Below are 15,765 nucleotides of genomic sequence, written 5' to 3'. Positions count from 1 at the left end.
AGACACAGATGTGCACCTCTGAGCTGAACAAGGATGACACGAGTGACTCACTACAGTAGACAGGAAAAGTCCAAGGAGGGCTCCATCTCACAGGAAGATTTAAAGGAAAGTGAGAAAACCTGGATCCCACCAATAGACTGCCCAGCGGTCAGCCCTGAAAACATAAGTAAAATTCAGTTTACATGGACTGAACTAGTTGCATTTGAGAATGTCTATGTATGTACATAATCATGTATGATACAAGAGCAATTACTGAAAAATATGACCATAGAGAGACTGGGGAGGGATATATGCAAAGGTTTGCAGGGAGAAAACAGGAAGGGAAAATGCTGTAATAAAATTATAATCTCAAAAAATTAAAAAAAAAGTGATAAGAAACAAAACAAACAGAAAAAAAAAACCACGCAACTCAACAAGCAAGCTCACTGTCCAGTCCTCAAATGAGCACATAGTCAGTCACATGATTGGGTTCAGGCCCATGCTGTCTTACAGGAACTTAAAATCTACCTGAGACTGAAGCCTTCCTCTCAGCACTGTTGAAGAGCTCTACTTCTCACACAAGCTGGTTGTTTCATGGTGTCCTCACTCAAGGTGTGTCCTTTGCAAACATATCTCTGGAAGTAAGATATCTATCACCACTTGAACCATGCTTAGAACAGGTTTTGGGGTGAAGGGGCTGAAGTCTCTGCGGTGAAAAGACTGTAGAAATCACACACTATTTTTCTAACATCTATTTATGTGTTTGTTTAGCATGTCACAGCACATATGTAGAGGTCAGAGACAAAGTTTGGGAATCAGATATCACCCTTCATAATGTGTGTTTTAGGCATAAAAATCAGGCTTGGCAGCAACTGCCTCTTCCTGCTAAATCTTCTTGCCAGCCAAATTAAACACATGTTTTAATTATCAAAATCTGTGGGGGACAACATAAAAAAGCAGAGATTCTACCTCTGTTGGATATTATCAACAGGTTTTACATTGGTAATATGGCTTCAAAAGAAGCATAGCATAGGACATAATAGATGCCAGATTTAAAAAAAGTAGTGCCTTTCACTTTCTGCCTGAGCCTGGAGCTGACCCCATCACACAGCTTTCTGTACCCAAATCCCATAAGGAAGAGAGCTGGACTCTCAGAAGTATGGACAATACTGAGAGCTCAGGGGAGACCACCATTTCTGCTCACATTCCTGCCCAAGAGGAACCCGCCTAGAGCCCTCTGGACACAGGAACCTATGAGCAGTCAGGGAGAGGATCCTTCAAATCTTTGCTTGTGCCAAGAGGTGAAAACTAGTTGCCAGTAGCATTGATACACTTTAGAGCAGAGTTATGACCAACTCTTCTGCTCTGAGGAACCCACATGGAGCCCTCAGGACATATGAACCCAGGTGCAGCCTCAGACAGGACCATCCTGGTTTCTGCATGTGCCCTGAGCTGAACCAGTCCCACAGCTCTTTGTACCCATATCTTGCTGGGAGAAAGCCTATCTTTAGGAGTACTGACACACAGGCTTACAGGAGGGTCAAGCCACTGTCAGAGACAGCAAGACCAGATAACACCAGAGAAAACCAGATGGGTAGAGGCAAGCACACAACCTAAGTAAGAGAAACTGAGAAAACTTGGCATTATCAGAACCCAGTTCTCCTACCGAAGCATATACTGGATATCCCAACACACCAGAAAAGCAATATTTGGATTTAAAATCACATCTCATGATGATGATAAAGAACTTTAAGAAGGACATAAATAACTCCCTTAAAGAAATACAGGATAACACAGGTAAACAAGTAGAAGCCCTTAAAGAATTATAGGAAAACGCAACCAAACAGGTGAAGGAATTGAACAAAACCATCCAGCATCTAAAAGTGGAAATAGAAATAATAAATAAATCACAAAGGGAGATAACCCTGGAAATAGAAAACCTAGGAGAGAGATCAGGAGACATTGATGCAAGCAATACTAACAGAATACAAGAGATAGAAGAGAGAATCTCAGGGGCAGAAGATACCATAGAAAACATTGACACAACCTTCAAAGAACATGAAAAATGCAAACCTTTTCTAACCTTAAACATCCAGGAAATCCAAGACTCAATGAGAATATCAAACATAAGGATAAGAGTTAGAGAAGAGAGCAAAGGCTCCCAAATTAAAGGGCCAGTAAATATTTTCAACAAAATTATAGACGAAAACTTCCCTAACCTAGAGAAAGAGATGCCCATAAACATACAAGAAGCCTACAGAACTCCGAATAGATTGGACCAGAAAAGAAATTCGTCACTTCATATAGTAGGCAAAACATCAAATGCGCAAAACAGGGAAAGAATATTAAAAGCAGTAAGGCCAAAAGGTCAATTAACATATAAAGGCAGACCTATCAGAATTATACCAAACTTTTCACCAGAGACTATGAAAGCCAGAAGATCCTGGGCAGATATCATACAGACCCTAAGAGAACACAAATGCCAGCCCAGGTTACTGTATCCAGCAAAACTCTCAATTAACATAAATGGAGAAACCAAGATATTTGATGACAAAACCAAATTTATACAAAATCTTTCCACAAACCCAGCCCTACAAAGATAATAGATAGGAAACTCCAACACAAAGGAAACTGCACCCTAAAATAAAGCAAGAAAGTAACCTTCTATAACAAACCCAAAAGAAGAGAGCTACACAAACATAAATCTACCTCAAACAAAAAAGTAACAAGAAAAAAAGTCACTATTACTTTGTAGCCCTTAACATCAACAGATTAATTCCCCAATGCAAAGACATAGATTAACAGACTTGATACAGGAGGATCCAACATTTTGCTGCAGGCAGAAAACACATCTTAGTGACAAAGACAGACACTACCACAGAATAAAAAGTTGGAAAACAATTTTCTAAGCAAAATGTCCTAAGAAATAAGCTGGAGTAGCCACTCTAATATTGAATAAAAGCAACCTTCACCAAAAGTTATCAAAAATGATGAGTGAGGACAGTTCATGTTCATCAAAGAAAAAGTCCACCAAGAAGAACTCCCAATCCTCAATATCGATGCTCCACATGTAAGGACATCTACATTCACAAAAGAAACCCTACTAAAGATAAAAGTACACCTCGCACCTCACACAATAATAGTGGGAGACTTCAACACCCAACTCTCAAAAATGGACAGTTCATGGAAACAGAAAATAAACAGAGACATGGAGAAACTAGAAGAAGTTATCCAAATGGAATTAGCAGATATTTATAGAACAATCCATCCTAAAACAAAAGAATATACTTTCTTCTCAGTACCTCATGATACATTCTCCAAAACTGAACATATAATTGTGAGAAAACAGGCCTCAACAGATACAAGAATATTGAAATAGCCCCATGCATCCTATCAGGTTACCATGGACTATGGCTGGTCTTCAATAAAAACAAAAACAACAGAAAGCCCACATAGACATGGAAGTTAAATAATACTCTACTAAATGAGAAATTTGTCAAGGAAGAAATAAAGAAAGGAATTAAAGACGTTTTAGAATTTAATGTCAATGAAGGCACAATATAGCCATACTTGTAGGACACAATGAAAGCATTGCTAAGAGGAAAAGTCATAACTGAGTGCCTCCAAAGAGAGATGGGAGAGAATATATAATAGCAACCTGACAGTATGCCTAAAAGCTCTAGAACAAAAGGAAGCAAATACACACAAGAGGAGGAGATGGCAGGAAATAATCAGACTCTGGCCTGAAATCAAGTAGAAACAAAAAGAACTATACAAAGAATCAATAAAACCAGGACCTGGTTCTTTGAGAAAATCAACATGTTAAATAAACCCTTAGCCAGACAAACCAGAGGGCACAGAGAATATCCAAATTAACAAAATCAGAAAGAAAGGGGGCGACATAACAACAGAAACTGAGGAAATTAAAAAAAAAATCATCAGATCCCACTACAAAAGCCTATATTCAATGAAACTGGAAAATCTGGATGAACTGGACAATTTTCTAGACAGGTACCAGGTACCAAAATTAAATCAGGATCAGATAAACCATCTAAACACTCTGATAACTCCTACACAAATAGAAGCAGTTATTAAAACTCTCCCAACTAGATAGGTTTAGGGCAGAATTCTATCAGATCTTCATAGAAGACCTAATAACAATATTGTCCAAACAACTCCACAAAATAGAAACAGACTGAACACTATCCAATTCTTTCTATGAAGCTACAATTACGCTTATACCTAAATCAGACAAAGACCCTACAAAGAAAGCAAATTTCAGACCAATTTCCCCCAGGAATATTGATGCAAAAATACTCACTAAAATTCTTGCCAACGATATCCAAGTACACATCAAGATGTTCTTTCACCATGATCAAATAGTCTTCATCCTAGGGATGCAGGGATGGTTCAATATACAAAAGTCCATTAATGTAATGTACTATATAAACAAACTCAAAGGAAAAAAATGATCATCTCAGTAGATGCTGTGAAAGCATTTAACTAAATTCAACACTCCTTCATGTTAAAAGTCTTGGAAAGATCAGGAATTCAAGGACCATACATAAACATAGCAAAAGCAATATATAGCAAACAAGTAGCAGGGAAAAGCCTCAACTACATGGGCCCTGGGGAAAATTTACTGAACAGAACAACCATAGCTTATGCTCTAAGATCAAGAATCGACAAATGGGACTTCATAAAATTGCAAATCTTCTGTAAGGCAAAGGACACAGTCATAAGGATAAATTGTCCCCCAACAGATTGGGCAAAGATCTTTACCAATCCTACATGTGATAGAGGAATAATATCCAATATATACAAAGAACTCAAGAACTTAGAAACCAGAATCTACCCTATAAAAATGGGCTAAGACTGAACCCCCCAGTGAACTAGACTGTCGGGGGGAGGGCGGCAATGGGGGGAGGGTGGGGAGGAACACCCATAAGGAAGGGGGGGGAAGGGGATGTTTGCCCGGAAACCGGGAAAGGGAATAACACTCGAAATGTATATAAGAAATACTCAAGTTAATAAAAAACAAAAAAAAACAAAAACTCAGGAGACAACAGAAAAAAAAAATGGGCTACAGAGCAAAAGAAAGAATTCTCACCTGAAGAATATTGATCTACTGAGAAGTACATAAAGAAACATTCAACATCTTTAATCATCAGGTAAATGAAAGTCAAAACAACCTTGAGAATCTACCTCACACCATTCAGAATGGCTAAGATCACAAACTTGGGTAACAAGAGATGATGGCAAGGATGTGGAGAATGAGGAACACTCCATTTTTTGCTAGTACAACCACTCTGGAAATCAGTCTGGATTTTGGACTCAGAAATTTGGACATAGTACTACCTATGGACCCAGCTATACCACTCCTGGGCATATACACAAATGATGCTCCAACATATAACAAGTACACATGCTCCACTATGCTCACAGCAGCCTTATTTATAATAACCAGAAGGTGGAAAGAACCCCTATGCCCTTCAACAGAGGATTAGATACAAAAAATGTGGTACATCTACATAATGGAGTACTACTCATCTATGAAAAACAATGACTTCATGAAATTCACAGGCAAATGAATGGAACTAGAAAATATCATGCTGAGTGAGATGACCCAGTCACAAAACAAACAGACAAATAAATAAAACCCATAAATGGTATGTACTCAGTGATAAGTGATTATTAGCTCAATAGCTCAAATTACCCAAGGTACAATCCACAGACCACATCAAACTCAAGAAGGATGAGTCCTTCTTAAAATGGGGAACAAAATATTTATGATAGAAGATATGGAGACAAATTTGGAGCACAGACTGAAGGAATGGCCATTCAGAGCCTGCCCAATCTGGAGATCCAGCCTATATACATACAGCCACCAAACCCAGACAGTATTGTTGATGTCAAGGAGTGCATGCTGACAGTATCCTGATATAGTTGTCTCCTGAGAGGCTTTGCCAGAACATGACAAATATAGAGCCCAATGCTAGCAGCCAACGATTGACCTGAGATCAGGGTCCCCATTGGAGGAGTTAGAGAAAGGATTAAAGAAACTGAAGGGGTTTGTAACCCCATAAGAACAACAGTACCAACCAACCAGAGCTCCCAAGGCCTAAACCACCATCCAAAGTGTACAATGGACAGACCCACGACTTCAGCTTCATATGTAGAGGATAGCCTTGTTTTACACCAATTGTATGAGAAGCCCTTAGTCCTCCAAGGCTGTACCCCCCGTGTAGGGAAATGTCAGTGTAAGGAGGTGGGAAAGGGTTGGTGATTGGGTGGGTGAACACCTTCATGGAAGAAGTGGGAGGGAGAATGAGATGGGAGGTTATTGACGGGAAACCAGGAAAGGGGATAACATTTGAAATATATATATATAATCTAATAAAAGGTAGTGTTATGACACCAGAATGAAACTGTTAAAGTATTACTACAAAAGAAAAATACAACAAGAACTGCTAATGAAAACACAAATTTATCGGACTATAACAAAGACTTGCCGTTTATATGAAAAATCATTAAATTAAGTTGTTCAGTGAGAAGAGACATCAAAAATATAGAATGATAAATGAAACTGATTATTTTCTGGATAAGTAATATGTGCTTTTCATCACAAACAATATAAAATATGAATCATGGGCCTGTTAATAGAATAAATAAGCTTCTCATTTCCCAATCTAAGAGACATTTTCCATAGTCCCTTCTCCGTGGTGAAGATTTGATTTTTACATAGGTCAAATAAAGTTAAATATACATGTTTTTGTGTCTAGAAGAATAATTCAAAAATGGCTCTGTGTTTTTTAAATCAAAACAAAATATCTAAAATTGGCATTCTAAAAATGGGCAAACAATGTAGGTCAATAGTTTAAAAAACACTATTCTGAAAACTGAAGCTGAGTAAAAACTCAAATCTGGATCAAAAGACCCTCATCAGATTACTAACTGCCATTTATCTAGACACTCCCATCAGCAGATCTGATTTGACTAGATTAAAAACAGTGAATGAATTTTATTTCTTTTTTAAGAAACTTTTAAAAATCCTATACTCACAAATGGAGATGAAATATGAGAATAGGAAAAGCTCAACTGTGGAGAGGGCAAGATGTTTCCAGTCCCAACACCATGGACGTGTGCAGCTCTCCTCTCTTCACTGGTAAACATGGAAATGCTATGCATTGTTCTCCTCACATGCCAGAGAGTAGGTGCAGTAATTTCTCACTCTTGTAGCTGCATTTTTCTTCCTCCCATTTCATAAAAACCACAATACAAAAATGCTTTATGAAATAGAATGAACAACTCACACATTTAAATAATGAATATTCCATCATCTTCTTAGAATTGTTCCCTATTATAAGTGTTAATCACTTATTATAGTGCTGATACTACTGAATTTATGTTAAACATTCTTCAAGTATGTAAGCATGAAAATTACATACAAAAGATTATCATAGCTAGCCAGATATATACATTGTTCCACACCATCACATTGAAAGTTCCATTCCTTTTATGTGAATTTTTCACTATTCTGGGGACACTAAAAGGTTTTTGTTTGTTTGTGTTTTAATTGTTGTGGTTATTAGTGTTGTCAGTATAACTCAGATTGGCCTCTGGCTAGGTCTGTGGGAGAGTTATGTTAGAGAAGATCCATCTCATATGTGAATGGGAACTGGCCATAGAGATGGGGATCAATGCTGAGTGCTATACACACATTCATTGGTTTCCATTTTTGATTATGGATGTGAGGTGACACATTTCCTCAGACACCTTGCTGTGATGAACTATAACCTGGAACTTTGCAATAAGACCTTTCTCTCTTAAGTTGCATTTGTCTTGGTATTTTTAATCACAATTTTATGAAAAGAAACTAAGACAAGGATTTAGCAATGTATTTTCTATTAGATATATTTCTTTACTTACATTTCAAATGTTATTCCCTTTCCCGGCTTGCTGTGTAAAATTGAACAGAATAGCAGCAAGTAATTCCGATCTTGGATATTCTAGGAACACAGAAGGATCTCACAAAGTTCTGAACTTGTGGCAACAAGAATGTTTCCAAAGAGTGGCAGCATTCAAACTCTCCCCAAGGGAAGGTGCTTTGGAGGACAAAAGGACATACACTCTAAAATACATTTGAAATATTAGCAGTTAATTAAGAACAAAAACTAATAATTGGTGCAAAACACTGTGTACACCTCTATAAGTTAAGCGTGTAATAAACAGTTATATTCTTCATAATCCTGTACATGTGACCTTATTTGATATAAATTTAATTGATAACTACCAATGACCAGACAACTGTGTATTCAGGGATAATAAAAGGAGGTCCTGTACTATTGCATAGTCCCATAGTGGATTCCAAGGTATCCTCACTAATATACTAAGGATAATTTACTCACAATGTAGTTATATTAAAAATACAATAAAGGTACAGTCACCAGAACCTCACAGAGAACAAAATAATCCAAGCAACGGATGATTAAATTATTCAGACTCCAGTTTTAGACACTTGCAGAGTATTTTGTGGATGGATGGAGAACTTTAAATGAATGAAGCCTGTATTTAGTGATTTATTTCCCTTCCATAGAAGTATTCTTTCTTTCTTTGTCAATAAATTTCTGGGTATATAATCCCAGGGGTTTCAAGGGACAGATAAGACCAACACTTACTTGTTCTAGTTGAGTGTTATTCCAACCAAAGAGCTAGGAGAGCCATTTAAACAGGAAAGAACATCGATGCAATAGAAACTCTATAATTTATAACAGTTCTTTTCTTAGTCTTTTAATAAAAGTGAAGTCTTCATAGTCTTTCATTTGTTCATAATGATTTTTTGATATCTTATAGCTCATAAGATTGTGGAAAGAAACAGATACAGATCCTATGGGTCACACATCATTCAGATCGTTTTAAGTGTCTGAGTAATAAGATAAAAGATGTGCAGAGCACCTTGGGCCAACTGCCAGCTTTTCACTCCATAGAGACAGCATCTGCCACAGACTGGGTGTTGTAGTCTGGACTCTTCTGATGCTCTCTGTGTGTAAATCCGCAATACCTCTTATAGCAGTGATCCTCATGGTTGCTTATAGAAATACCAACTGGCAAGCCCTAAAAACACAAACAACACTGAACAGACTCAACAGGATATATATATATATATATATATATATATATTCATTCATACATGTATGCAAAAACAATAATTAAAAGGGCGGTGACTTTGAAAGAGTTGTTTGGAGGAAAGAGAGAGGGTGAATTATGTAGTTATATTTTAATTGAAAATGAAATAAATTGAGAATAGTGTAAATACCTGTAAACTTTAGGTATTCCTTCTTTTCAACATTTCATAGATTCTGCATATTTCCAGGACATACATATCTGAAAACTCAGACATGTGAATGCTAAAAGATACAATGAAAAGATGCTAATGCAAGGAGACGTGGGGAGTATGAAGTTCAAAATGCTGTTTTTAATTTCCTTCAAAAGAGAGATTCTATTCTGACCCTGGCCACAACACTGTTACCTCCAAAATAAAGAATTCTGTGATTAGAACCATCCTGGTCTGCCAAAAAATACCTCTGCCACTCCCAAAGGATTTTGGTGTGCCTCTTATTTAAGCATTATTAATGCTAGCAGAGAAATTAAATTCCTAAAATCCTATTTAAGGCTGGGGATGGGGGACGGGGGAGTAGGGATTTACCCACTCAGGCTGAAGCAGACAACAGAGCAAGATGCTTCTCAGCTCTGTCTTAAACAAGAAAACAAGCCTCCTAAACAGCTCCCACCAAACACCTTTCACTTGGTTCCCATGGCAACACCTCTATCCTCTGGTGCCCACAGTGTCTCTAATGCCTCTGACTAGTTGGATTCCTTGGCACCTGCTCCCCTTGCCAGCTCTTGTCAAAACTTATTACAATGAGAATCTCTGCAATAACACTAGTGTGAGAAGAAAGCAGACGTACTTAGTTCACTGGAGATCTCTGTCAACTTCCAGTCAAGCCAGCGTCTTCCCACTTTCGACAGCATACTTGTACTCGCCAGACAAGCTCTAAGCAGTATTCAAGCCTAAGCAGTGACCCAGCAAGGTAGGCTGCTCTGAAAGTGTCATTGTCCAGGGCCTTTGTTCTGGCCTATGATATCCTGTTTTCTGATGCTTTACAAGGACAAGAAAGAGTTAGTTCAGGAGCAGCTTTCTGGTCCTCGAGGTTCAATCAGCCAATGGGAGCAGCTTTTAGTGATGTAATGCTCTTACCTAGTCCAGTGTCGAGGACTTGAGGGTGGCGATATGTGAGGAGTTGGATTTTCTGTGGCCTATATTGAACTAGATTTTTCTCTCCAGCTATTTATGTTCTGTCACTTAAGTTTAGGCTTTCCCAAGAATACGACAACGCTGCTTTTAAGACAGGATTCACAGTAGCGCCAGACAAGCTGGATAAGGCAGCAAGTGGGCAGAAAACTCACCTACAATCCGGTGTTCGGTTTATGTGGCTTCCAAGAGAGAGTTTCAAGTGATCCCATTCTTCCTCAGTCTGAGGTGACCCCGAACTCGGAACAGAACAGAGTCCTTGACATCACTGGATCCTTTATCTCCTCAACTCAATTCTCAACTCCACTTAATCTACCAAAATTCTCAGTCTACTGTGGGGGCAGATGAAGCTCCAGTTCCAGGGTGACTATCCATCCCTAGGGCTGAAGGGATCAACAAAACCAGCCAATTGGGAGGACAGTGAAACTTGTGAGAAAGCAGAGGCAGTCACCCATCATACAGCTAATATTTAAGGAAATAGTGAAGATTTTAGAGTGAATATTGGTTTGTAAAAAATCAGGGTAAACAGAGGTAGGCTGCTTCCTATGAACAAATGGTTCTGTTTCCTTAAATCTCACATGCAAGTTTGTGCTTTATATTGGTATAAAGATGGGGACATTTGGTGTGTTAATGAAAATAATGTGTCCCCCTTCCCAACATTTGTGGTTATTTCTAAACTGCAGCCTTCTCTCTCTTTGTCTTCCTTGAGGTAAATTTTCTGAAGAAAATGAATGTGGGAGATTTGCTGAGTGTTTCATGAAGAGAACAGAGGATAGGGTCCATATATCCACGAGAAAAATACAGACTTTCTTGCCCATGGGGCAAGAAGCTTCCCATCTTTTGGCCTCTCTGGTGTTGTCAGGGCAAGTGCTTTCCTAAGATTACAACCCAGTTCTCCTTTACTCCTTGAAAATAATTAGTTCTTCTACTGCTTCTTCCTTATGATATATGTAGCCACATGCATGACTCTAGTTAAGAATGTTAAAGAAACGTCATACAGCATTACAGATCTTTCATACTCAGCAAGCAGAACCCACCATTTTCTAGGACTTAAAACTTTCAGAAAAAGTAAAGCATTTGAATGCCATTTTAAAACTATGTTAAGTTACAAGAGTACAAGAAACAAGTTCCTGTGCACCCACACACTGTCTCATTTTCTCACTCACACTTCCCAGTCTCAATTCTATTTTATGTTAGTTACTTCTCTATTGTTCAATGATGAAATTTCTAAACAATTATATATATATATATACATATATATATGTATATATATATATATATATATGACTTTTTACAATACCTTTCTGCTAGCTTCCTACTCTGTGACACAGATATACTATTTGCAGCACCATCTTACTAACACACGTAGTGTGCATGAACACATAATGTGACTGCATTTCCTGGGTGCCAATTCTTCATTTGTCAGTAAACAATTGTGTATATTTTTCCTAATTATCCTTCTTTTTTATTAATTGTCATTAATCTCTCCCTTAATCGTCTCTCAGAAGTTTAAAATGCACTTACACTCAGTGCCACCAAGATAAACTGACATAAAATGGCTGCGTCAATTGTCCTTCAGGGTTTTCCTTCTGGAAAGCATATTCAGATGACGCTAGTTGACATATCCATCTTGTTTTGTCTTCCTTCATCCATCAAGTGAGTCTTTCTGTGGAATTATTTACCTTTAAATAATATGTAGTCATCTGGAAAATTTTTCTCAAGCCCTGCTGAAACTTTTACATTAATTATATTAAACATGGATTAGATAAAGGGAGAACATCCTCACGATATCAGGCCATCAGACACTGGAAATATCTGTTTTGCGTCATAAAGATATTAAATCTAAGTGAAGCTTTACACTCCGACCATTATCTTTTGTGGTTATATCATAATTCTCCATTTGATATCTTCCTTTTTATCAGAAATAATGATGTTTCTATATTTTTGTTCTTACATGTTCTGCAAAGGCTTATGTAAAATGTGGTGGCCCTAGATTTGCACTGTTTGATGTAACTGAGGGCATATCTTGGAGCTTGGTGTGATTTTAAGGAAAGTTAGACTCCACCCATCCTCCGCCTCTCTTGCTCTCTGGCCATGAAGTGAGCATTGTTCCTATTCTACAGGATACTGGCCATCACGTGTGAGCCAACCAAAGCCTCAAGTCCCACAGCCAATCAGTTACAGGTCAGGATCCACCAGACCATGATCCCAAATAATCCTTTAATTAATACAAGCCTTAGATATTTTAATTTTAACTTTATACATGTGAGCACTGTATGCTGCACAGCTCCAATAGTGCTTATTAAAATAAGAGAAAAATGTTTTAATAAAAGGCAAAACCTTGGATCAGAATTATTTCTTGTTTAAAGTAATCAAAATTCAAAATGAAAGTAGTTGTTAATTTTTAATAGACTTCGAGTAAACGTAGAAGTAAAAATAACAAATGATGCCTTTAGAAAAATTTAAATCTAAAGAAGTAAAAATAAAATAAATGCACCAAAGTGAAAAAAGATATAAAGAGATAAAAGCTTCAAAAATGTTTAATATTTTTGCACTTGTTGGATATACATTTTTCTTAAAATGTATTTTAATCATATTTTCTCTTCTCCCAAGTCCTCCCAGTTTCCAAGGACACAGTTTCCACCACCATCACATCCATGTCTACCCAACTTCATGTTCTTTGTCTCTTAGAACAACTTTCCTTCATAAGAAAAAGGAAGGCAAAGTATACCAGTTTCCCCACTAACGTGACACTTCAGTCACACCTCAGGACAGGTCTCATGCTCAGGAGTAGGTGGACAATACAAAACTAACTAACTATGGTGTGTGTGTGTGTGTGTGTGTGTGTGTGTGTGTGTGTGTGTGTGTGTCCATACATGCACACAGGCACATGCATGCTTTGGTTTGTTTGGTATTTTAAAGAAAAAATATGGAAAGAAAATCAAACCAAAACAGGAGAAATATTTCAAATATTATATTAAGAATATCTGAAAAATTTAAATGTATTTAATATTGCTGAGCCAGTAAAATGGACTAGTCATTATTCTGACCTCTAAAGAAGAAACCAACCCTTTGAAAAATCTAAGCAAAAGTGAATTATAATTAGATTGAAACTAAAACCTATGTTTTAAATAATAGTTTCATTCACTAATAAATAAATACATACATTATAAAGAAAATAAAATTAGATCACTATTTCTCTTCATGGTGATGTTTGTGACAAGTAAATTGTAATAATATAATTAAGATCCTTAAAAAAGAAAAAGTAAATTAAGATTTATATTTAACTAGATGGAAACTCAGTCATAAAGGTACCTTAGGGAAGCTACTAAACATTTAAAAAATGAAAATTTCATTGCCCCTATAGGGGTTATAGGTGTGGTTACTTTGTCACATATGGGTCAGTAGCTGGCAGAGAGGAGATAGGCCATGCATATGTTCATCGTTCTGACCTAAGAACACTTGAACGATTAGTAGTCAAATCGTTCCTGAAAAAAGGGAACCTGAGATGATCACCAATGTGGTATTAGTCAGGCCATAATGGGCTCCCAAGACAAGACAGATGACCCTTACAAGAAGACACTTGAACTAGCTGGGTAAGGAACAGTCTGAGATGAACACAAAACTGGAGGCATGGGGCCCAGACAAGAAGCCACCCTGAGATGCCCAACAGTTTGGCACCATGCACACCTTGGGGAGTAAACCATACCGTAGATGACCTCTGTCTGGCACCATAATACACAAGGGTGGCATACCACTCTGGAGTTGACCTCAAACACCTAGATTCCTGGGCACCACATAGAGGAAGAAGTACTTGGTGAAAAATGGAAGCGAAACAGAAGGTCGTGGGCACAAAAACAAAAGCAGAATTGAAGTCTGTAGAGTAGTGAGAAACAAACTGACACAATTATTCTGTGGTGCCTTTTTGGACCATGGTGGGGTCCTGGCCTGTGCTGCTACAAGGAAACACATCTAGATCTGTGGGCCTGCAGCATTAGGGTTTATTATCACAGTCAGTCAGATGCCCCTGGGCAGGGCTGCTACCTGGGGACATGGTAATATCCGAGAGCTATGCAGAACTTGCCCCACTGCTCACCTAGGCTGCAAGGGATTGGTCGTCCTTGGAGAAGCAGGAGAGATGACCTTGCCCTTAGCTACTTGAAATATTCAGGAGACAGGCTCCTGCACATTGCTGGAGTTGTGGGTAGGCTAGCCTCTAGGATATGGCCATGGATTAGAAGGCACTACCACTGGTCTCTCATGAGATAGCAAGGACAAGGGAGAGATAGCACTCATTACTCACCCTCTGTATCAGGCAGAAGTCATAAGGAGACCTGCCCCTGCCGCTTTTTTTTTCCTTCATTTTTTGTAATTGGATAATTTTTCATCTACATTTCAGATGTTATCCCCCTTCCAGGTTTCCCCTCTAGAAACCCCCATCCTATCACCCACTTCCTGCCTCCAGGAGTTTGCTTCCCCACCCATGCACCCACCTACCCGCTCCTGCCTTCCTGCCTTGGAATTCCCATACACTGGGGAAAAGAGCCTTCACAGGACCAAGGATCTTTCCTCTAATTGATACTCAACAAGTCCATTCTCTGCTACATGTATGGCTGGAGCCATAGGTTCCTCCATGTGTACTCTTTGGATGGTGGTTTAGTTCCTGGAAACTCTGGGTTATCTGGTTGGTTGATATTGTTGTTCCTCCTATGGGGTTGTAAACCGCTCAGCTATCTCAGTTCTTTCTCTAACTCCTCCACTGGTGACATTGTTCTCAGTCCAATGGTTGGCTGCAAGCATCTGCCACTGTATTTGTCATGCTCTAGCACAGCTTCTCAGGAAACATCTATATCAGGCTCCTGTAAGCATGCACTTCTTGGCAACCCCAATAGTGACTGAGTTTGGCTACTGCCTGTGGGATGAGTCCCCATGTATGGCAGTCTCTGGTTGGTCTTTCCTTCAGTCTCTGCTCCACACTTTGTCTCCATATTTCTTCCTGTGACTATTTTGTTTCCCCCCTTCTAAGAAGGACTGAAGCATCCAGACTTTGGTCTTTCTTCTTCTTGAGCTTCATGTGGTCTGTGAATTGTATCTTGGATATTCTGAGCTTTTGGGCTGATATTCACTAAATCAGTGAGTGTATATCATGTGTGTTCTTTTGTGATTTGTTTACCTCACTGAGGATAATATTTTCTACTTCCATCCATTTGTCTAAGAATTTTATGAAGTCCCTGCCCCTTATCAGCAATGAGAGCAGCCACGAGAGCAGATCCTACACCTTACCTGGGTAACACAGTAAAACTGACCCTGGCATCTGGGGCATTGATGAGTTGGCCCTGGGGTTTGTGAGTATGGCAGAGTTTGTCCCACCATCTGTCTGCCACATTGTGACACGGGCAAGGGAAAGTTCCTCCCCTCACCCCTTGCCACCTAGGGTGGGCAAGAGAGCTGGCCACAAAGTAATTAGAGTAGGG

General features: G+C 38.6%; 1 non-coding gene across 1 annotated transcript; it reads left to right on the top strand.

The window, feature by feature from the left end:
- The first annotated feature begins 13,645 nt into the window (after positions 1–13,645).
- Positions 13,646–13,777, top strand: LOC116885045. The gene has a single exon (XR_004385931.1). It is a non-coding gene; the product is annotated as a small nucleolar RNA SNORA17 (small nucleolar RNA).
- The last annotated feature ends 1,988 nt before the right edge of the window (positions 13,778–15,765 follow it).

Source organism: Rattus rattus, chromosome 15 (assembly GCF_011064425.1).
Source record: "Rattus rattus isolate New Zealand chromosome 15, Rrattus_CSIRO_v1, whole genome shotgun sequence".
NCBI classification, from domain to species: Eukaryota; Metazoa; Chordata; class Mammalia; order Rodentia; family Muridae; genus Rattus; species Rattus rattus.
This window is presented reverse-complemented; position numbering and strand designations above follow the sequence as displayed.